Raw genomic sequence first — 23,664 nt, 5'->3', positions numbered from 1 at the left:
CACGTGGACACATGCACACATGCACACGTGGTCACATGCACACATGGACACATGCACACATGCACATGTGGTCACGTGTACACATGCACACATGCACACGTGGACACAGGCACACATGCACACATGCACACGTGGACACAGGCACACATGCACACATGCACACGTGGACACAGGCACACCTGCACACATGCACACATGCACACATGCACACATGGGCACAGGCACACCTGCACACATGCACACATGCACACCCGCAGTATACACACAGAGCACTACTGAGTTACACTACTGTTACTAGCATTATCAGGAGTATTATAGGTTATGTTAAACACACTCACCAGCATGGATGGCCTGCCTTGCTGTAACCCCGGAGGGACCTGCAGAAATGATGAGATTAATGTCAGTGGGCACAACTGTGCCATTGATATTGCATATGATACAGTGTACAGAACAGTCAAGTGTACATATGGCATATTACCTGCACGCTCCATGTCGTGCTGCTGTGTGGAACCAGCCTCCATCATAATGCAGGTGTACTGCTGTTGCTGTTCCGGAGCTGGAGCCACAACACTTAGGAGTAGCCCCTCCAGTCTGGTGAGGGGGGGATGTGTGGCCACCCCACCTCCTGTGGCAACCTGTTGCCTGTGGATATCTGATGCACGCTGACGGACACTTCGGATTAAATCACTGCAGTGATGTCATACCTGCTCATATGTCCTGTTATGCGTGCCAATATCATTTACCCTACGGACAAGGTCTTGCCACAGTGCAGCCCTCTCCTGCTGATTCTGACTGGTGCAGGAAAACAGGATGTCATACTCCCGCACCAGGCTCTGGTGGATCTCCTCGTCTTCCGCTACAGAGTAGGTGGGATTACGCTGAAGCGCCATCTCCCTGGAAGAGAACACAAACAGGATATCAGCAGACCATGTCAGCAATATATGGCACACATACTATACATGATACTCATGTGTAGTGATATACTACTACTCCCATATGTTGCATGTGTGTGTGTCGTGGTGGATACACAGGTACATGGCCAGATATCAGTGCTCAGCCAACACCTGTGCAACAATACCTGCCACATTCCACACAACATAGTAGCATGCCCCATCGGTCAGCACACACTGACAGGTGCAATGCACAACCTCACTCTGGGGGTTCATCCCAAGGTACTGTATGTGGGACGCCATCCACTACTGTGATGTGGACAGAAGTTACTCGGCCTGGATATACATATCCCACCACCACCACCAGCACAGTAGACTACTTTGATATGTATGTGATTAGACAGTTATTCACTTGCTGGGACTGAGATGGTATCCATGCAGCACACTGGGCCAGTGGAAGCCACAAGCCACACTGCTGACCCCTTTGCAAATGCTTACCACGGACATGCCACAGATTGCATGGAACTTGCACACACATTTCTAACCCAGACCCTATGCACAAAGGTTAGGCATCCTGTCCGGTGGACCCCAGACAGAGGCAGATTGTATAACAATAGCAGGAGGCTACTGCAGGACAGAGCACATTCACATTAAGGGAAGGCATCTGTGGTCAGCACTGGTACTACGCTACGGTCCGTCATAACAATGGCCACGGCCTACTCTGGGAGGAAATGGCCACAAACACTATGGATGACCACAAGGCCTTCTTCAGTTATGTTACACATATGGACCACATGCCTCAGATATGCTCTGTGTTAATACACACCTACTTAACATTCACCAAACACACGGATATTGGCAACAGTCTTGCAGACATGTTCGGTGCACGTATCCCCTTTCCTTCTCCCCTACCAGTTGAAATATTTATCACAGCTGTATGTAACCTCCCTATCATCTCACATGTCCAGGTGAGGGCCGCCCTCAGCAGAGCAGAACACACAGCATCACTGTGACCTCATGGTATCCCTGGATGTGTGCTACCTGCACTCCGAGAGGACATACAACCGCATATAACACTGATAATTTATCTTGGCCGTACTACAGGATATGTACCTGGACAGTGGCATACAGCGACAGTGGTCCCACACCACTAAGGAGGCACCTCGACTGACCCTGGGAACTACCACATCATATGCATAACCGGCCTGGTCTGCTAAGCTATGGAATTATGCAGTATGGGATGCATATGCAGTGATATCGGGTACCTGCAGACACTTGTTCCCAGCCAGTGTGCCTTTGTGATGGGCTGATCCTGCCTTTTGAACCTGGCTGACCTTTCAAAGCAGTCACTACAGCCATTGCTGGGGCAACGCACAGACAACTGCTGCCAGGATCATGGCCTAAGACTGATTGACATGTAATGTATGGTCATCCCCTTTTGGTGGAACTACGTACACACAACATATCACATGGACATACCTATAGATACAGACCTATGACACATTTGGAGGGTTCACAGTATGCACACTATTAACCTGCTACTTTGCATTACCTGTGTTTGTCGCAGCTGGTTGCATTACCACTGCTTCTGCTTGCTGCTGCTACTGTCACTGCTGACAGCTTCGGGTGACAGAGTCACAGTGTATAATTTTTTTTGTTCTCTCTCTCTCTCTCTCTCTCTCTCTCACTTTTCTCTCTCCCTCTGTCTGCTTCCAGACAGTGCAATGAATGTATTGCATGTGTGGAGTGTTAGTACTGGATGCTTTTGTAGGTATCTGCATAGGTCCATGTGATGGCCTCTGCACCAATTGTAAGCCAGCATTTGCTAATTGCATACAGCCAGTTGTGTACTGATTGCAGTTCTCACTGTGATTTCAGGTCAGTGCTATAAAAGGGTATGTGGGATAGGCGTTGCCCTTTCAGATTGTAAGGGCAGGGACCATGCTGGTATGCTGTGGACAGTGTTCTGTGAGTGTAAAGGTTAGTATCTCTCTCATGATTCAGGCTATGTTGTAGATTCACATTTCTCCATTCCTCTCTCATGTTCCCTGTAGTAAGTGTGTATGCACAATGACTCCTACAACTATATATAGATATATATTTATATATATATATATATGTACATATACATACATTTATATATGTACTTTAACTGACATTATTACCTACAAGCTACCAACTAGCATGGCTGTTTGTGTTCACACAGTACTATTGTGGGAATCCAGTAGTTTTGACAGTAATTCTACATGACATGCTTTGGGTACTACACATCCTATATTCCCTTTACATTCATCCCTACTATTACATGTTATATTTATTTTAGCACAATGTTCTTGTATAAGAGTCATGGCTTAGTGGTAGGTCATACAGACTAGTGTTTCCAAGGTCCTGGGTTCGGGACTGACAGTGGGATTTTATTTTGCTTTTGAACTGAGTACAGGACCTGTCAATCAAAGTGACTAAGGCACTTTTAAGCAGTTGTAACCGGGTTAGCGCTGGTTTGCGTGGAGCTCACGCATGCGCACTGGCGGTTAGCTCCGCGCACACATGCGCACACCCGCTTACAACCGCTTAACAGTGCTTACTCTGGCGCACACCCGCGCTATTTTCTTTGAAAGAAAAGAAAATGGGGAGACAGGAAAGTGGTGAAAAAGGGGTCACAAAGAGGGTAAGACAGTAGGGAAACAAGCTTGGGATTTGCAGGAGGGATGTAGGTAAGGCCCATAGCTGCCCATTTCTTCATCAGCAACAGCTGTGCATATGTATGTAATTTGGTGTGACATTTGAAACCTTCCACCCCTGAGAGAGGTGTCAGGACAACAATAATACTTGTTGTACAGCCAATTGTAATTGATAGATTCCATGTCCAGCAGACATGTGTGCGGAATGGGCAGCTATGTATGGGGCGTAATTTTTTGTGGGTACAGAGTGCCCTTTTTTTTTTTTTTTCAGGTGAGAGTGGTATGTCAGGTGAAGGAAGTCGGTACAGCTGGGGAGGTAGGTTGGGTAGGTAAACAGACAAGACAAACAAGACGCATACAGGGGCAGTGTATGACATGTGTGGGGGGGTTACACAATTGACGGGGATGGAGGTTTGGATATCCAGAGCCCATGAGCCCACAGATGGCAACAGTGGAACTGATATCCCCACCCATAGGCAGTTGCCACTGTTCCTTCACTGCCCAGGATGGGGCTGTGCTGGGGCTGTGTAGGCCAGGCAACAGGCATGCCCGTTAGTTGTGCCACCCGTGCCTCAAGCTGGCGTAGGGGCTCGAGAACAGAGTCCCGAATCTCCCTACGCACCACAGTCCGGATGCTACGGAGGGTGAGTGGTGGTTCTCCTCCGGCCACACTTGCAGAGGGGGGGTGAGCCCCATCCCCTGCAGCGCTTCCACCCGCAGGTGGCACAGGGCCACCGGAGGAGGGTCCGGACTCGGCACTAGTGCCAGGTGCACTCGCCAGCTGAGGTGGGAGAGGTGGGTCCGCTGGAACCCGCCTTCCCTGTCGTCCTATGTTTTGCATTATGTCATGACAGTTTGGGTTAGTGACATATAATACCATTCACAATTAGTTGTAACAGCATGCATTAGTATTCCCATTAACCAAACACCCAGATATTCACACCATTGAACAGCGTGCATAACACATGCATAATTTGAACAGCAATACACAGTCCAACAACATGCAGGGTTAATTGATGGCAACAGGCCATCAGGTTTGGATGTATGAACAGGGCAGATGCATCAACGGACATGCAAATATATATGACCCAACAGGACAAATGTCCAGGGGTGTTAATTGTGATTGCACATACCATTTTCACGTGGAATGGGTTATATGTGGTTATAGGGTGGGGTGAAGAAAATAATATTAACACCTTCAAATACCAATACATATGCTGTACATTTCTAATAGCTACAGATATATACACACTACTGTTCTAACTACAGTTTCCTATATGATAACTATTTCAACTTGGTGATAGGACTGTTACTGCAACATCAATATACATTTTATTGTTCTTCATACACATTCATATCTAGCTTTGTTCAGCTACATCATCCTGCTACATTTGCTTTATATAGCTGTAGACAAGTGTGGATGTTTGGTATATCAGACAATCATCCTATCTGCATATTGCAGACTGAGAGCAACATATCCAGATTTTGGGATACACATTCCAGATGCAGCAACACTTTGAACAGATTTCGCTGTTTGGTTTTGATTCTCACATGCATTTCATTCTGTCTTGACTGCAGTATACTTTATTCAGGGGTTATTACTACTGTATTGCTGGATTCATGACACTTTCTCACACTCTCTCACTTGCTTTCATTTTACTATTCAGGATGGTACTTACTTCTAGGCTTTATTGACATGTTTTACCTGTAGTTATTACAATCCTTTCCAGCAGTCTCACTTCTGTCATGTTTCAGTATTTCAACAGGGATATATTTCACACATGTGATTTCATCATCTTCTGCAGCTATACTTTTCAGCCTGCTGCAGGTTGTGTACTATTTTCTTACAGGTGGGGCATTTTATTTCAGAATTTATGTCAGACAGTTTCATTTTTCGGTTTAACTTACAGGCTGAAACACACTTTTGTAATCAAGCAATACTTGCAGACACTTTCACACTGTTACTTGCACATTTTATTCCTTAGTGACTACACTGCACTCTTTTGCTGACTGTCATACTTTTATATTTCTTTACAGTTACTGGTAGTGGATTACTGACCTGCCTGGTGGCGCAACCACACCAGCCTATCGCCATAGGCTCTGCGGTTCACAGAACGGACACCTGCAGCTGTAATATAAATGAAGTAATATTGGAATACACATCTCCATAATATCAGCTAGTTTAATTTCTTACATACATAATTAAATGTAACTTACTCAGTAGTGGGGCGTTGGGTGTTTGCCGGGCCTCCTGGATCCAAAGGTTCAGTTGGTCCTGCTTGCGTCTCTTCAGGTCCGCATGGTGGTGACGGACCTGCTCACCAGTCCTTGGAATCCCTGTGGCACTGGTGAGATCATGAGCCAACCGGTCCCACGCCTCAGCCCTGTATGCTCCCCAGAGGACCTGGCCCTGCATGAGTTGGGCCTCATGATTGTGGACTAGGAGCCAGACCATGTACCTGGACTCCTCAATGCCCCACCTCTGTGCTCGAAAGCAACTACCCTCTCCTACTCCTGTCATTCTGCCTGCAGTTCAGTTCTACAATCGTTTATGCTGTGTATTCCCGCCTATGGGGCTTATATAGTCCGTTTTTCCCCACACATATCTGTGATTGGCCATTTTGGAATTGTATCAACTTCAGTAAACCTGCATTGTCATGCTCCAGTTTGTATTCATTCCTATATATTAGCTATTATTGCATTTCTAGGTACTGCTGTCATGGCTTAGTGGTTTGGTACCTTGACTATGGTGTATAGTATCCTGGGTTCGAACCTGGCCACTGCTTTTTATTTTTCATGACTGTCTAGACATGCTGAGGGGTGTGTCTGTGTAAAGGCAGTTTTGATACGGCTTGCTCAACGTTGCCCGTCGGTTAGCTTGTTTGCACGGTGCGCAGCTCCGCGCAAACAGGGTACGCTGGTTTAAGCCTCATTTGGCTATCAGCACGCATATTACGCTCAGCTCAGTTAGGGGCACATAGATTTAGCATGTTAAACCACTGCTCAGCTACGGGCACTCATTTTGCACCAGTTAAACCACTGCTCATCTACGGGCAGATGCACTCACCCTGTTAAACTGTAGCTCAGCTATGGGCACATCTGGCATTTTTTATTCTTTTGTTACCTCACATTTCTTCAATATAAATGGGCTATTTCATTACATTTTACATAAAATGTGGTTTTATGTGTACATATTTGTCAGGGACTTGTTTCGTGCTTATTTTGCTAAAAATAAAAATTGGTGTTGTGGGGGCTCGAACCATGAATGCCTGCTCTTCAGCCAACATCTCTACCACTACGCTATTGCTTCCTGGCTTATTTTGCATATTTAGTTCTTATATGCTTTCCCACTGACTGCTAACTGTAGCTGCGTTACGGCACGCCAGCAAGCGCACTCACGGTTAAACATTTTACAATTTAAAAAATATATAACATGTTTATTTATATGTTTTCTGTTCATAGTCTGTGGGGGCATGTGTTGTGTTCTGTTTATTCACATTTCCGTGGACTCTGTCGTGGGTGTTTACTTTGGGCACTTTTACTCTTCTGGGGGTGTGTCCGCTTACAGGGCTCGGCCTACGGACACGCCCCCTACTGTCTTACATGGACCGTGTTAGCCTTAGGTGTGATTCAGCATGCTCTCATGAATATGCAAAGCATGCTGACATCACTCCGTTTAACTGCAGCCTCCGTGTATGAGTTATAACTCTTACACGGAGGCTTCGTGAATCCTGCCCAATGTGTACATTTCATCAGATGACTCCCTTTATTTGTTCTTAGCCATTTTCTAAAACAGCTGCAGAGTAAATTAACTGATTTTATAGAACAGTGAAAATATCAGTAGCTGACGTTTCCTTCTTCCTTCACTTTGTCAACCAAGGAAGTCGTGTTTCTTGAGATATTACGTTAGACCCAACTATAGAGCTACTTTTGTTTCTACAAAGTGAACCTGTAACTTCAGGCACATAGGTGTGTAGGCCCTATGGGAGACAAATAAACTAGGGCAGGGCTGCCAAACCTTGCAATGTAGACTTTTTCTGTGTCAAAACTCTAATGGACATTAAGATGTAAGAAATATACAGACAAAATCCTGAAGAACATATTGAGAAATGTCTTACAAACTCAGCATGGTGTGCACTGAGGAAGGTGAATAGCATTGATGCATCGCTAAAACTTGAGAGACATCTAAACCACTTGGACTGTGTTCCATAATGAGGATGAGCAGGTACTGACAATGTCGATTTCTTTAAGTTAAATCTAACCTGAGCTTTGCATAGCATAATTTCTGAGCCCTTAAGCAGAATTCATTTTATTCTTCATTTTATTCATTATTGTTTTGACAATTCTTAAGAATGTTAAATAAGAGGTTCTTTTGGTTATGTGCCTTGTATTTGAGTTCCACCAAAGACCTATAAACCCTTTCTCCTTATCTTTTGTCTCATTATAATAGAATCTGTATTGAAACCTCACCACCTTATATAAATTGTATATACTTAATTTAAATTAAGCATTTCAGACTGTATTAAAATGTAAATAATGTAAATACATTACATAGTTGAATATATTTCCTTGTATGCCTTAGACCCAGGTTTTATCTAAAAAGAGTAATTTCAGTAGCCTGTCCACTCAATTAGTTAACAAGTGTACAAGTAAAATAAATAAATCAAAATTTATATTGCTATTTTTTTTTGTTTTAGATATAATTATCTAGATAATAAGAATAGGTGGTTTAAACATGTTCTAGAATTCCTACACGCTTTTCTCGAAGAAGAGGCCATTTCAGTCTTTGGAATGAAAGTAAGCTTCAAGCTGCTTTTTTGGCTTCCTTCATTAATTTATATTCATCAATTTATTCAGTTTTTCAGCCATTCCTTTATTACTCATGTACTCTACTTCAGGGTTATGGGGAAGCCTGAAGCTACTCTGGTATTCAGAGGGTGTGAAACAAAGGAACTAATCAATAATGTGTTGCTAGTTTGTTTCTAGGCAGCCACTCACTCACTCACTCACTCACTCACTCACTCACTCACTCACTCACTCACGCCATGCATACATATTCAAAACTTGGAGGAAGAACACTTCATCTACTCAGGGTTGGCACCTTCCAGGAATTTTTCCTGACAGTCAGGAAATCATGGTCTGTGTCAGGAAATCCAGTTATGGTGATTACTTGAAAGGTATTTGGAATTATTCTGAGTGTTAACACATTTCTGAAGTATGTTTTCTGTAATGTTTACCATTTCACTTAGATTTTCTATCTGCATTCAAATACAGTGTATAAATTACTGCAATGTGCACACACGCATGTGTGTTTGTGTGTGTGTGTGTGTGTGTGTGTGTGTGTGTGTGTGTGTGTGTGTGTGTGTGTGTGTGTGTGTGTGTAGAGTTAGAGAGTGTTTGTGGGGAATAGGGGCACTGTGGTTTTATTATTTCTTTAACTTTTCTCCCAGTCAAGCTTCAGAGATGTGCACAGAAGGTCGCTATAGCTTGTGTGTTGTCTGCAGACAGTGTAATGACTATTTCTTTAATTTTTCTCAAAATCACACCTCAGAGATGTGTGCAGAAGGTCATTACAGCATGTCTAGGGCCAATGGGCCAATTAACTCTGTAGGAGCAACAAATTGGAATGAATTACTGTGAATGTTATTGTTTTTTCTTTCTTCACAATTAAAACTGGATGCATATTCATGGGGCTATCCTGTGGGAGTAAGTGAAATGAGGCATGCTGCATATATACAGCTGACAGCAATAGTTTGAACTATTTAATTTAATTTATTTTGCCTTTGTTTACTTTGATAGTATCTGTGTTTAGCAATATCCCCTTTTCAGTGGATGCCCGGGGTGAAAAGCTCCATATATTGCACAATCATTAAGACAATCATGAAAGCTTAAGCAAAAAGTGGAGAGGGAGAATCATGTACAGTATAAAGTTATGCATGTAAGAGATTAAGTAAAAACAAATCTGACGTTATATACAGTACAGGAATCCAAATCCAACATGAACATCACATAGATATAAGAAGGAAATATTTATATAGGGTGTGATGTCCGGTTAATATCCCACTGAACTGCCACCAATAATGTGTTGTCCGATTAATATCTTACTGGACTGCCACCAGTAATGTGATGTCCCCCACTTAAAACACAGATCAGTAATTAAGGAGCCTTAATCCTCACTACTGACTCCAGTATGGGAGTGTCATGGGAAACACCAGAGCACAGAGCACACAAGAGTAAAATTCCACAATTTCCCTTAAGAGCACAATAGGAACACACTCTATTTCCTGGGACTGGACTATATATCTCTGTCCGACCCAAATGTAATCCCTTATTATACACTTCAGAGCAGTGTGTTCCAGTTTAAGACCTCTGACTCACTCACACTCAAAATAAATTCAAATTTCACACACTTATGGTAAGCCTGATGCAGATTTCCAGCTATGTCCCCTCCCCAATACAAATGGTAAATGCTGACACCACAGTCAGACAGGTCTGCATGCCCTCCAAAGGGTGATCAGTTATTAAAAATTAAATATCAAAATAAATGATAGCTGTGACCAGAAGCAGACAGACATTTGAGGTGACCTGGGGAGTATCAAACATATATAAACACTCTCTAATCACTAAAGAACACACTGATTGTCCAGCCACAATGTAAAGTAATGAAAAACATTTAATAATTAGTAAAATGATTATTAAAAAATGTAAATCAATAACTTTCAATAAACACCAGAATTTAATCAACAGAAATATAAAATTAAACTGTAGGATAGAAGTCCATCATTTTAGAAAAACTCTATCTAAATAACTAAGCTTTCCTAATCTAACTAGAGAATATTGTCCCTGATCTAATCTAAACTGTAACAGTAAGGCAAAGGTAGGCTTACAGTTTTTGGTGAGTCTTTTTTTGGGTATCCACTGCACAGCATTGTAACTGACTGCAACTCTTATCTAACTACCCTTCAATTGACTTCAACAGTTTCTTTTATAATCCAGGTTTACAGTCTTAACTGTCTTATTTTAAAAATAACAATCAGCTGTTTGAAAAAGTTCTTGTTCCTGTCAATCACCTGTTCAAATAATCACATAGCAATCAGGGACATTCTAATGACATCACCTACTGATCAGCTGATTCTTGACAGACAATTTGTACTTTAGAATCTCCCTCACAAGCATCTGCAATTAGAAATGTATCAAACACTGAAAGATTCTTTAAACATTTTGTATAAGCAGGGAAATACGCTAGATTTTAAAAACGTATTTACATTTTCACAATTAGACATGCTGGCATACAATACAAGTTAATCTGAGAATATACACAAATCTCCTGCCAGACATGCTAACACACATGACAGTGTTTTCATTTTCTTCATACAGGGAAATACTTTACGAATAGCAATGAGATTTCTTTATTTACTTTACTATCAATGTAGGTCCTTGGTGTAGTAAGATTATTTTATGTGAAAAAAATACTTCTAAGAGGAGAGAAAAATTACATTAGGAAGTGTTAGTAAGAAAGACATGGTTGACTGGAATTAGGAAGGGGTTATTATAATGAGAAATCAGAAATGAGGAAAGGAGTACAATCAGGATCTTTCTAGAGAAGAGAAGAGTTTAAATATATTAGTATTATGGTAGTCAGTCTGGTGAGATGCAGGATCAGATCTGTTGTTTTCCTCAGGTGACATTTTAATTGTTTTAGGAGGAATTTCCATTTTACTGTATTTAGTACTAGAGGGATGTAGTTTCACATTTTTGAAATTTTGTTTGAATACAGGGAATCACCTGCATAATTGTAACATCTCTTTATGGCAAGTAGAGATTTGTCTTTTTATCTCAATTATCTTTCAGATAAATAGAATTTTATGATGTTTTTATGACTGGACAGCTGTCTGGCTTATGCAAGATTTTGTGTACTGTAGCAAGTTATTCACTGAAACTAATTATGAAAGCTGTTATTGTAAATATTGGTTGCATTAAATATGATGCCTTGGAGCTTTTCTCCATGGGCCTCCACAGAAAAAGAACGCCTTTGCCTAGTTTAAACGGCTTTCCTGGTAAACAAATGGCAATAAATAAATAAAAATAATTAAAGTTGTGATAAAAATAGGTAGTGGGGTAGTTTTAACCAATTAATCTCCTTGAGTGCTAGACAGTAGTGGTACCAGTAGTGAAGGTTTGCAGCAAATCTGGCAGTTTTTTTATAACATTGCTCTAGCTTTGAAGTGTGGCTTGTAGGTTACTGAAAATGTGAGGGTACAGTAGAGAATGCAGTAATTAAGCATGTGCTATGCATTTTTTGGCTTCAATTTATTTATTTATTTATTGTTTATTGACATTTGTTGACGGGGAAAGTCTGGCTGGGACAAGAGCCCATTTTCAGAGGAGGCCCAGTGAGAAAAGCTCCACACATACCTCTCAACCTGGAAACATCAAAAATCTGAATAAAGGCCCATGAAAAATAGGTACAAATCTGTACACTGATTAAGATAAAAATTTGCATACATAATTATGTAACCCCACCTACTCCAATGGAATTGTGGGATATCAACTTTCAAACGCAAACTGAAGAGCAGACAACCAAAATATGGCCCCAAAGACCCAGCTAGTGTAGTAAATGGTGACAATTTTCTTTTAAATGTGTAGCAGTGTTGTTCACTGAGAAGGGAGAAGATGAACCTTAAGATTTTGTTTTCAGTGACTTGCAGTATGTGGATTTAATGGTAAAAGTAGGGCATTTAATGGTAGGCAATATTCTAATCTTAGCAAAAGAATATTATAGTTTGCTAGGACAGACCTCCAAAAGTCATTCTTCATGGCCTACTGGCTACTGATCAGTGGCATAGCTACAGTTTGTGCTGCCTGGGACTGTCTTTGACTTTGCCGCCCTTCCCCTCTCACAAAATCATGGTCGAATGGGGCCTTCCCATATACAACCCTCCCCCATGCAGCCATTCCAGTGTCCCATTACTTGGTTATTTTGCCCCATTTACTATAAACACTGTAATGTGCATAATGCTTTACTTCTATGATGATTTGGATTTAAAAGTTTTATTTTACATTTTACAGCACAAACACCAATAGACATCTGTTAAACAAAGTAATGCAATCTCACAATGAAAATAGACTTAGCATTAAAACTTCTCTGCCCTTGAAACTCTCATTCATTGAAACAGCATTGAAACTCATATTCAAAGAAAATGCATCTGGCCAGTGGCAGATAAAGACACGACACATACTTGTGTTCTTTGATACACTTTCCTGATTGTATTAAATTTTATTCCTTGTGTAATACTGTACAGTTGTTAGAGGGCATTTTAAATGTATTGTTTTGAACATTTTTCCAATAAACAGTGAAACAAAATGCATGCACCAGTAATGACAAAGCTGCCCAATTCAGAACATTTCCATCATAAGTCTACTTAAACTTCTACAATCCACCAGTATCAGTAAATATGCACAATCTCTGCAGAAGTAAAAGTCATCCAAATAATTCCACATTAAAGAGATCTGTAATGATGAAGAGGTTTCTCCTAGCAAACAACTTTATATTTCATTGTTTCATCTACAAATAAAGTGTCTGTTGCCCTTGAGGAATAAATTGCCTAAGTTACATTAAAAAAATGATAAGCTAGTAATATTACAATAGGGAATGGATGGCAAACTGATAACAGGTTAATAGTTACTAGTTATCACTGCCAAAGAGGATATTCTCAGGACTGCAGCATCCACCACCTTTAAAAGTACAACAGTACAGTATCAGCAATGCATCTACATAGTGTGGGAGTAGAACCCAACAGCCTTCTGCATCAAAAGCAAGTATTCAACCTGTTATACTATTAACAATGCTAGCAGACATAGCATCATAAGCAGCACTAAACTTATCTTCCCCTGAAGCTCTCAGCTCCTCGTAAAATCCACTCGACACTCAACTGTATCTCTCAATTTTGCAGCACAAGAAATATGGAAAAAGTCAAAACTTATTGGGGGAGGACAAAAGCCCAAAAACCAGGGACACATTTTAAACATTGCTTGTATAATCTTGGAAAGTTGCTAGAAATTAAAATGTTGTGTTTCCACCAAGCATTTCACTGCCAAGTCTTGGTCCCAGGACCCTGTGCACTACAATCAGAGCAACATACCACTATGCCAAATCAGCTGTTTCCTGAAGAATAGGAAGACTGAAACTTAAATTGTTATAATTTAATGAATTCAGTTCTCACCATAGCTTTCAACCTCTTAGCACAAAACACAGGGACAAAGCCAACAATGGGAGAATACAGCCCCCATACAATTCCGTGAATTCACTTCTCACCATAGCTCTCAACCTCTTAGCACAGAAAACTTGGAGAAAGCCAGTAATGGAGGAATATAGCCCCAAAATAGGGACACATTTCAAATATTCATTTTATAAACTTAAAATAAAAGTTTTGTGTTACCATATATTTTCTGAAGAATATAAAGTCTGAAATGTAAATGTCTGTCACTGATTTGCCACAAAAATCCAGAAAACCACATATTTTTTGAGGAATAGAACAGAACAAACCAAAACTATGAGGCAAAAATCTGGATAACATGGGAAATTAAGGCTCTTGCTACCTGTACTCTAGCCACTAGGTATATTTAACTGGGACATTTTACAAAACACACACACACACACACACACACACACACACACACACACACACCTTACGTAAGCATAAACTATATAGTAAACTCACTTCAGGCAGCACTGAAAAAGGCTCACTGTGGGATAATACATCATTCAAAGCAATGATTAAAATGCCACTCACTGTACTCATTTCAGTCCTTCTAACATAAACCATCACTCACTCTAAAACTTAGTCTGTTCAACCCAAAAGGAGGAAATGGAAAAAGGGGGACTTCCTTCATAAAGAAGGGAACCCCTATAACTCCCACCCACCAGGATGCCTAAAATAGCAGCCTGTTCCTCCTTTCCTTTCAGGAAAGTAACTACAAAATTTACCCAACCTAGCTTCCTCACAAAAATATACCAACTCCTAAATGAGAATGCAATTTTTTTTAACAGCAAAGAGAAATAAACAGATAAATCCAGACCTACCTCAAGTAAATATGCCCATCTTGCATAACCACATGGGGGATTACTATTGGAAAAATTCCTGTGTTTCAAAATGCAGAAATCCAGTGACAATAAATCACTTGCTATCATGTGGTTCATTCTTCCTAGCAGCCTAAATCAGTTTAAAACTGGTCACCCCTCTCCATATCAACTTAGCAATAATAGATGACCAGATTAAAACAACCACTGGAAACAACCACTGGAAACCTTTCTTTTACTATTATCATATGTCTCACAATTTATGAAAATAACCTCTGCCTGGGAACCATACTCAAGTCATTATCCCCTAATTGGATTACAAACATTTTCTGGATCCAAACTGCTGTCTGAATCTCTTCCAACATAGAAACCAGCTAGGTTCAGCATATATCTCTGCACCCTTGCCAAATCACATCCCACTGCAAAGGATGAAGTCATAGGAAAGATCCTCCAGGTCTCACTGCCACATACTTACTTGCACAGAATAGAAATGAATGGCCCCAAACCAAACCTCTAGTGTGTCCTGCAGCACAAAAACAACAGTATTTAACCAGACTCTTGAAAGAAAAACTTCAGCACCTCAAGGGACTATCTAAGAAATAAAAGCAACTACCCATTCTCTTTATTACTGCAATTAATTTGCCCTCTAAATCTAAGTCAGGTGCTCTGCCTACCTGAAAAGAGTGTGCAGAATACTGTTCCATCATAACTCATTGACTTCCCAGACCCTGCTTTGTAATAATTTCAAATCTCTAGACATAACTGACCTACCATCCAACCACTGAAAGAACAAACCAACCTGACTAACCTCAGCTTCATTCTTACAAGCCAATGCCCAAGTCACTTGGCACAAAAAAAGTTCATTATTGTTTTATAAAACTATTTGCTGCACTTGGCTAACCTGACTCATTTTGGATCTATTAACCAGCCCAACATTGAGGACTCCATAATCTACAATGCCATCTAATTAAGATTACCCAACAACTCACTGGTAGAAAGCACACATCCTAAACAACAATAGACAGGGTCAGGGTAGTTGCATAAACATATGAATCATAACTATCTAATACCTTACTACTATTTGTGTTATTCCGACACACACTTACATACTACTGTTTGTGTTATTCCGTTCCATCCAGCAACCAGCAGACAACAATTCCAATGTAATGTCCCCAATTTGCAAATACCCATTCCCTGCAGCATGTATTTCCTCTACAGCAGCAGACAACTAATGATTTCAATGTAATGTCCCCAAATAGAAATGCTCCATTTGCAAATGCCATGCAGCATGTATTTCCTCTGTTCCTTGGCTATATGGAGCTGACAACGTCAATGTGCACGTAAATAGAAATGCTTGCATAATTCTGTTAGGCTGGCAGGCTATACGGAGCTGACATCATCGGGCACGTGATGACATCAGTTGAAAATTTAAAAAAAGAGCCGGGAAAATCGGAAATTAAGGGGTTCCACTTGGGAATTGTAGCACCCCATTATTTGGACCTCAAAAACTGGTAAAAACTAAGTAATTTGGCGTGGTTGAGAGGTATGGCTCCACAAACATATTATAATTGCACAGCATTTTACAAGAATTTACAGAATTTACAGAAATTACAGTACAATACAGTACAATATAACAAAATGAGAAACAGACTAATAAATTGAGGTAAGTTACAATATCAGAGAGGAAGAATAGTAATTTATAAGATATATATATACACACACGCAAACACACACACACACACACACACACACACACACACACACACACACACACACACACATTTTTTTTTTAAATATTGAAATAGGTTGAAAGATAAGAAAGGAAAAGACCACTAGAGGGGTGGTATTGGCTGAAAGAATTAATAAGAAAAATCACTACTGGGGTAGTTTTAAAGGGGTGAGGAATTAGAGTGATAGTTAAGGTTAGTGAGATTTATAGTAAGAAAATAGTTGTTTAATGTAACCTATAGAGCAAAAAAGAGTTTCCTACTGGTTTTGATGGGTACAGACTGGGGTAAGATAGAGGAATGCTCAAGGTCAAGGAGAGTAGGTTGTTTATTTATTTGGCTAGATTAAGGGGCAGATTTTAGTATTTAGTAGATAGTTCTTTAGAGCAACTTTAAATTTGTTGAAGCAGCTAATGGTGTTTATGCTGGTTGTAAGTGAGTTCCATAGTTTAGCGACAGTGTATGAGTAAATGCAGTGTCTGGCTTTTTTGTTTGGTACATGAACAATTATGAGTAGTTTATTTTCTGAGTGAAGGTGAGGCTATAGGGTATTAAAATGTTCTTAAGGGCAGGGCAGGTGTTTGGATTTTAGACAATTTTATGTGTTATGGACAGTTGAATGAGGTTAAGGTGATGTGGAAACTGCAGCCAGTTTAATTCATTTAAGGCATGGCAGTGATGTGAGTGGTATTATGAGCTGCTTGTGGCAAATTTGGTGATTTTATGGTAGCAGGACTGGAGCTTATTTTGAAGAGATGAGTGCAGGTTAGTATAAATGGGGACACAATGATGCACATACGATGTGATGGGAATTTGTACTTTAGTTGTGTCTTTGAATTTGATGTGTGGGTCCTGGGATATAGCCTTATGTCGTTGTATGTAAATAAGTGACTTAAGATGGTTGACATAGGTGTGGTACTAGGAAATTAATGTAGGAAAATTTTTGTGAAGTGTTTAGCATGTGCAGATTGTCAGGGTTGAGAGTTTGAAGTGGCGAGTGATATGATGTTATATGTGCCAGAAAATATAATGGGAAGAGTATTAGGTTATGATTAGTATTAGGATGATGTTGACTTATGGAGTATGTATGAAAGTATAAGAGTGTTATTTTTTGGTATGAATGTGTAATAGTATGATGTATGTAATGCTATGATATGCAGTAAGAATGTGTAATGCTGTGATATGTGTATGATGTATAATGGTATGATGTGTGATTTAAATGTGTAATGGTATAATGTGTGGTATGATGTTTGGCATGAATGTGTAATAGTATGATGTGTTATGAATGTGTAATGGTATGATGTGTGGTATGAATGTGTCATGGTATGATATGTGGTAAGAATGTGTAATGGTGTGATGTGTAGTGTATATGTGTAATGGTATGATGTGTGTATGAATGTGTAATACTATGATGTGTGATAGAATGTGTAATAATATGTGTGGTATAAATGTGTAATGGTATGATGTTTGGTAAGAATGTGTAATGGTATGATGTGTATATGGATGTGTAAAGGTATGATGTGTGATACGAATGTGTAATAGTATGTTGTGTGGAATGAATGTGTGATGGTATGATGTGTGTATGACTGTGTAATAGTGTGATGTGTGATATGAATGTGTAATGGTGTGTTGTGCAGTATGAATGTGCAATGGTATGATGTGTGTATGGACATGTAATGGTATGATGTGTGGTACGAATGTGTAATGGTTTTTATTTGTGGTATGAATGTGTAATGGAATGATGTGTGACATGAATGTGTAATGTTATGATGTTTGGTATGAATGTGTAATAGTACGATGTGTGGTAAGACTGTGTAATGGTATGATGTGTAGTACGAATGTATAATGGTATCATGTGTAGTATGAATGTGTAATACTATGATGTGTGACATGAATGTGCAATAATGTGTGGTACAAAGGTGTAATGGCATGATGTGTGTATGAATGTGTAATGGTATGAAGTGTGGTATGAATGTGTAATGATATGGTGTGTGGTACGAATGTATAATTGTGTGATGTGTGATGTGAATGTGTAATGGTATGATGTGTGCATGAATGTGTAATAGTATACTGTGTGGTATAAATATGTTATATATGTGTGTGTAATGGTATGCTGTGTGGTAAGAATGTGTAAGGGTATGATGTTTGGTAGGAATGTGTAACAGTATGATGTGTGTATGAAAGTCTAATGATATGATGTGTGGTATGAATTTGTAGTGGTATGATGTGTGTATGAATGTGTAATAGTATGATGTGTGTATGAATGTGTAATATATGTTGTATGGTATGAATGTGTAATGGTATGATGCGTGTATGAAAGTGTAATAGTATGTTTGGTATTAATGTGTAATGGTATGATATGTGGTATGAATGTGTGGTATGAATGTCTAATAGTATGGTGTGTGGTATGAATGTGTAATGGCATGATGAAGGGGAGGATTGTTGAAGAGGAGAAAAAGTACAGGAGGAAGGACTATAGTTGATATAATTGGTGCAAGGAAATGCAAGTGATTATATGTGTTGGAGTTAGAAAGGTATAGTGGTGGGTGTATTTTATAGAGAGAGAGAGAGGGTAGTGAGAGAGGAGTTAAAATACTGTGGTAATGAATATAAACGGGGTATGATTAGATAGCTGAGTGGGGAGGATGGAGTAAGTTGTGATCACAGGAGTCATTTACTGTTTAGTAAATATAAGGGAGGAAAGAAGTTAGAGTATTTACATGCAGACTGATGGTTTAGGAGTTGTGTGTATGTGTATTGTGACTGGGGTACATCCACATTTATGTGTATGCCTTTAACATGGATGGGAAGTAGGTGAAGTTTTGTGTGGAGAACAAGTCCTGTAAATATAATGGCATGAGGGGTGCCTGGGGAAATGGGTTGGCAGGTGAGGTAGCTGGAAACAGCTGCCACACCTGTAGGAGTCTTATCTGTTATGTTTTCCATGCAACAATTTTATGTAAAAGGAACAGTAGTCTTAACACATGATTTTGAAGCATAAGAGTTATCCTACTCCATCAGATTACAGTTACAGCAGAACTGTTTTGAAGAAGTAAAGTTCTACAAAACACTATGAATCTACTGGTGAATTTTCCTCATATAGCTACAGCTTCACAATGAACAAGCTGAGTGAAGGAAGGTTTGCAGACAGAAGAAGAACAAACTAAATTTGGCCAAGATAGCATAAAAAAATATAACCAATTACATGAAGGAGAAAAAGGCCAGTCAGTCATATAATTATTGTTTAAGGTTGTGAGTATGGGTTCTGTGCTCTGTCTTCTAACATTATAAAACAATAGACAATAACAAGTACAACAACAATTCTCTACAAGCTTTAAGTGTATAGTCCAGTGGCAATCACAATGGTACAATACCTGTGTGAGTGAGGATAGGTGAACAGTATAAAGGCTTGTTTTTTTCTGCTTTGTTATTGTTAGCAGAAGGTAGGGTATTTCAGATAGAAAGTCTTGTATTTAGCTGGAAGAGACAGAAAATATGGAAATATTATTTAAGGAGAACATCTGATAAATATACCTACCTATGCAGCATAATTCAGAATTCAGTACATACTGAAATTTACAGCAACCATTCTCTAATCTGTACATTTGGAATGTGCTGCTTTAGCTGTGACTTTATGAAGATGTTCTTATCATAAGCATTTGATTATTACATACAAAATATGCAGTCTGTTAGGATCATACCTGCAGTAATCAACTGTGCAAGCAGTCAGTTATGCAGTGCATAACTCAGGGTAAGGCATTCTGGCACAAACAAGTATTAACTCAGGAATATAGTAGCAGTCCAAGACCACTACTGTATATCAAGGTAAAACATTCTGATACAAACCGATATTGACTGAAACTTTCACAGTGCATAAGTATTGCACAACAAAATATACAGTGTGCAGAAACAATGTAAAGCATTATTACAGAAACGTATTACACGTAGCATATAAGCAAGCAAAGCTGTGTCCAGTAACTGACTTACTTACAGAGATGAGCACACAGTGTCCTGTAGCAGTGAAATAGGAGCAAAGGGAAGACAGAGTAGTGCAATGAGGGGCTACTATAAACTGCAGGGAAAACATATGTGTGTGTGTGAGGAAGGATAGCCAGATAGATGACATAACAGAAATTACTTAACAAAGGCTGAGAGACTTACACGTACTACTGTTTCTGGGTTTCACACTCAAAGACAGTGTATATAAATAAATATGTGTTGCTGTGATGTATTGTTTCACTTGTATCCTAGCTTGACTTCAGAGGTACACAGAATATGTCTGTCTTTTAGGGTTAGGGCAGAGGATGCATGCTGTGCAGATGTAAGACAGCAGCAACTTTAAATCTATGAATATACCCATTTTTCCCTTCACATTCATCCCACTTTAACACCAGAGGAGTCCAGAGAAAGTGATCTTACTTTTTTTTAGGGGTGTAGAGAGTAATACAGTCATCCTAGATATGATTGTTGTGCCCTTACAAACATTTTCTTCTCAGTTTATGGGTAACTACTCTGCCATCAGCTTAGATCATTAAGTCTTGGACATAAATATTTTTTTCTTGAAAGAAAAATAAAATAGCTTGCTATTTCCCTTTGTTATGATTTTTTTCAGGCAATCACTGGATTAAAGCTTGTGGGAAAAAAATCTCTAAAATACACCTCAGAGCATTTAGAACCCCATAGCTTTCACCCCCCAACTTAATTAAATTATTTCCTATACAGCTATTACATTCCAGTCTTGCCCAGTTAAGGATGTCGAAAAAAGAAGTGTGAGAAAACAAAACAAAACAAAAGTACTCTAGACAGTATGAGAAGGCAAGGATGGGAGGAAAACAGGGCAGCATTGGGGACTGTGTTCCAAAGTGACAGTAAACAGTGGGGATGGGGCGTGCCATTCAACACCTTGCCTAGGACTCCATGTCATCTAAAGCTGTCCATGCACTTAACTGCATATGGCATTTAAAATTTGGTGCTTCTGGGCATGACTTGCTAAAACAGGAGTGGGTACCCTGAGAGAAGGGGGTGTGGTTTTATTATGTAGGGGTGTGGCTTATTTGTCTGTAAATGAAAGGATACAGACATGGCAACCATACATCTGCTACATGCCAAAGCACTCAGCAAAAACCCATGTTGACACAAAGGGGACTTGCAAACTCCATACAGACGATACCACAGAAGAGAATCAACCTGCAGAACCAAGCCTTCTAAGATAAGAATGCTAACTGCTGCGCCACTGTATTGTATATGCATTTCATACATCGCAGCCAGGAAACATCAACAATCTGGGCAAAGGCTCATGAAAAGTAGGTACAACTGGCCAAAATTTGGGATGCTGATTAACATAAAATTTGAATACACAATCATGTAACCCCGCTCCTCTGATGGAATTGTGGCATACCAATATAAAGACTGTAGTCACTAAATAATAATAAATAAAGACAGACATTTGAATTTCAGACTTCATATCCCTCAGCAAATATATACTAATGCAAAACATGTTATTCTAGCAACTATCTGAGTTTACAGGAGCAATATTTAAAATCTGTCACATTTTTTTTGGGGGGGGGGGGCAGCCTTTGTCCCACCGTTATTTTTAGCTTTGTCCAGATTTCTTGCTCTGCAAGATTGAGAGGTATGGCACCTGGGTTCTCTGTGCTCACATCTCACCAGTGTGTTTAACCCTACATAGAAATCTGAACAAAAACCAAGCAGTTTACAAACCTCTTGAGGTTCGCTATAGAAATTACATCACTCAACGGGGTCATGTACTTCCATCTCATAATTATTCATACATACCACTGAAAGTACAATTTCCTGAAAACTTATATTCTTTGTTTATACTCTTGGGGCTTTACATAATTTTCTCTCATTTTTACCTACTGTTAGTTTACAACTAATGTATTTATAAGTAAATGACACACCTTCAGTATGGAACTGCAAGAAACGTGGACCTTTTAAGACGTCAAACATTCCTCATAATGAGGTACACAACTGAGAGGTATGCTTAACAATATAATTTTTCCAATGATTTTGTTAACAGCAGCTGCCAGCTGGTCTGTTACAAGGTTTAATATGGTGTTGAATCGATACTGCTGATTTTCAAATGCATAAAACAAAATTACAGATAACAGCCCTTATCTATCACCGCAGTAACCTCCCGAAAGACATTGCAAAAATGTTTAAGTTTATTGAACTTGAAGAAAATAAAAGAAACAGGTGATAAATTTGTATAGTAACAACAATGCGCAATACTATAAAACAATCCCAGCTGTGATCTCATTAGTGAATATTAATTCGGCAATCACCTCTATATCTTGAAATGTTGATAAAAAGCTACATCCTCTCTTATCTACTTCATCTACCCAGTTACCATCCCATAAATGTGCTAATATATGCTAATATAATACACAGAAAGTATTCTGAACAACCATGTATGAAGAAAGAAGAAATAATAAAAACATAAAAAAATAACGCAATACATACCTCTCAACTGTCCAGATTTTTACCTCACATTTTTGGTCTGGTCTGTTCCTTCTAAAACTTTGGGTTTTCAGGCAAATCATTGAGGACTGAAGTCACTAAATAATGGCAGATGTTTGAGTTTCAGACTTTATATTATTCAGAAAATGCATATTAATCCAAAACCTGTTATCATAACAACTTTCTAGATTTTTAAGAGCCACTTTTTAAAAATCTGTCCCTGTTTTGAGGCCTTTGTCTCCCCCCCCCCCCCTTCCTTTTATTTTTTTGGCTTTGTCCAGATTTCTTATACTAAGAGGCTGGGACTGAAATGAATTCTATTATTATACAGAAATATTTAATGCTGAAACATGTCAGGAAATAATGTTATAAATTAAACACCATAAACTGATATGATGTTATAAAGCAGTGGAATGTATTGTAAGGGATTGCTCTCTCAGTGCAAGAGTCTGGCATCCTCTCTGGCTGTCTGAACTGTTGCTCCTGATTTTGTGTAATATTTTTGGTCTGAGCCGCATAACAATTGTGGGTTTTCTGGCACAGCAATGAGAATTACAGTCACTAAAAATGACTTACATTTGTGTTTCAGAGTTTATATCCATCAGAAAATGCATGCTAGCACAATTCTAGCTACTTTCTACATTTATAAGAACAATATATAAATTTTTCACCCCCCCCCCATTATTTTGGGCTTTGTCCAGATTTCCTGTATTAAGTGGTTGAGAGGTATGAAGTATGTACTCACCCCCATGTTCTGTATCTTTTAATCTTGCTGATGCACTAGTTAGCTGTGTGACCGTTAATGA

General features: G+C 39.4%; 1 protein-coding gene across 2 annotated transcripts in view; it reads left to right on the top strand.

The window, feature by feature from the left end:
- STUM (stum, mechanosensory transduction mediator homolog) overlaps positions 1-23,664 on the top strand; it is a 729,290-nt gene that overhangs the window by 212,598 nt on the left and 493,028 nt on the right. The window lies entirely within an intron of this gene.

This window comes from Protopterus annectens, chromosome 1.part2 (genome assembly GCF_019279795.1).
Source record: "Protopterus annectens isolate FY-2018-M chromosome 1.part2, PAN1.0, whole genome shotgun sequence".
NCBI classification, from domain to species: domain Eukaryota; kingdom Metazoa; phylum Chordata; order Ceratodontiformes; family Protopteridae; genus Protopterus; species Protopterus annectens.
The sequence above is the reverse complement of the archived record's forward strand: the minus strand, read 5'-3'. Positions and strand labels throughout refer to the sequence as shown.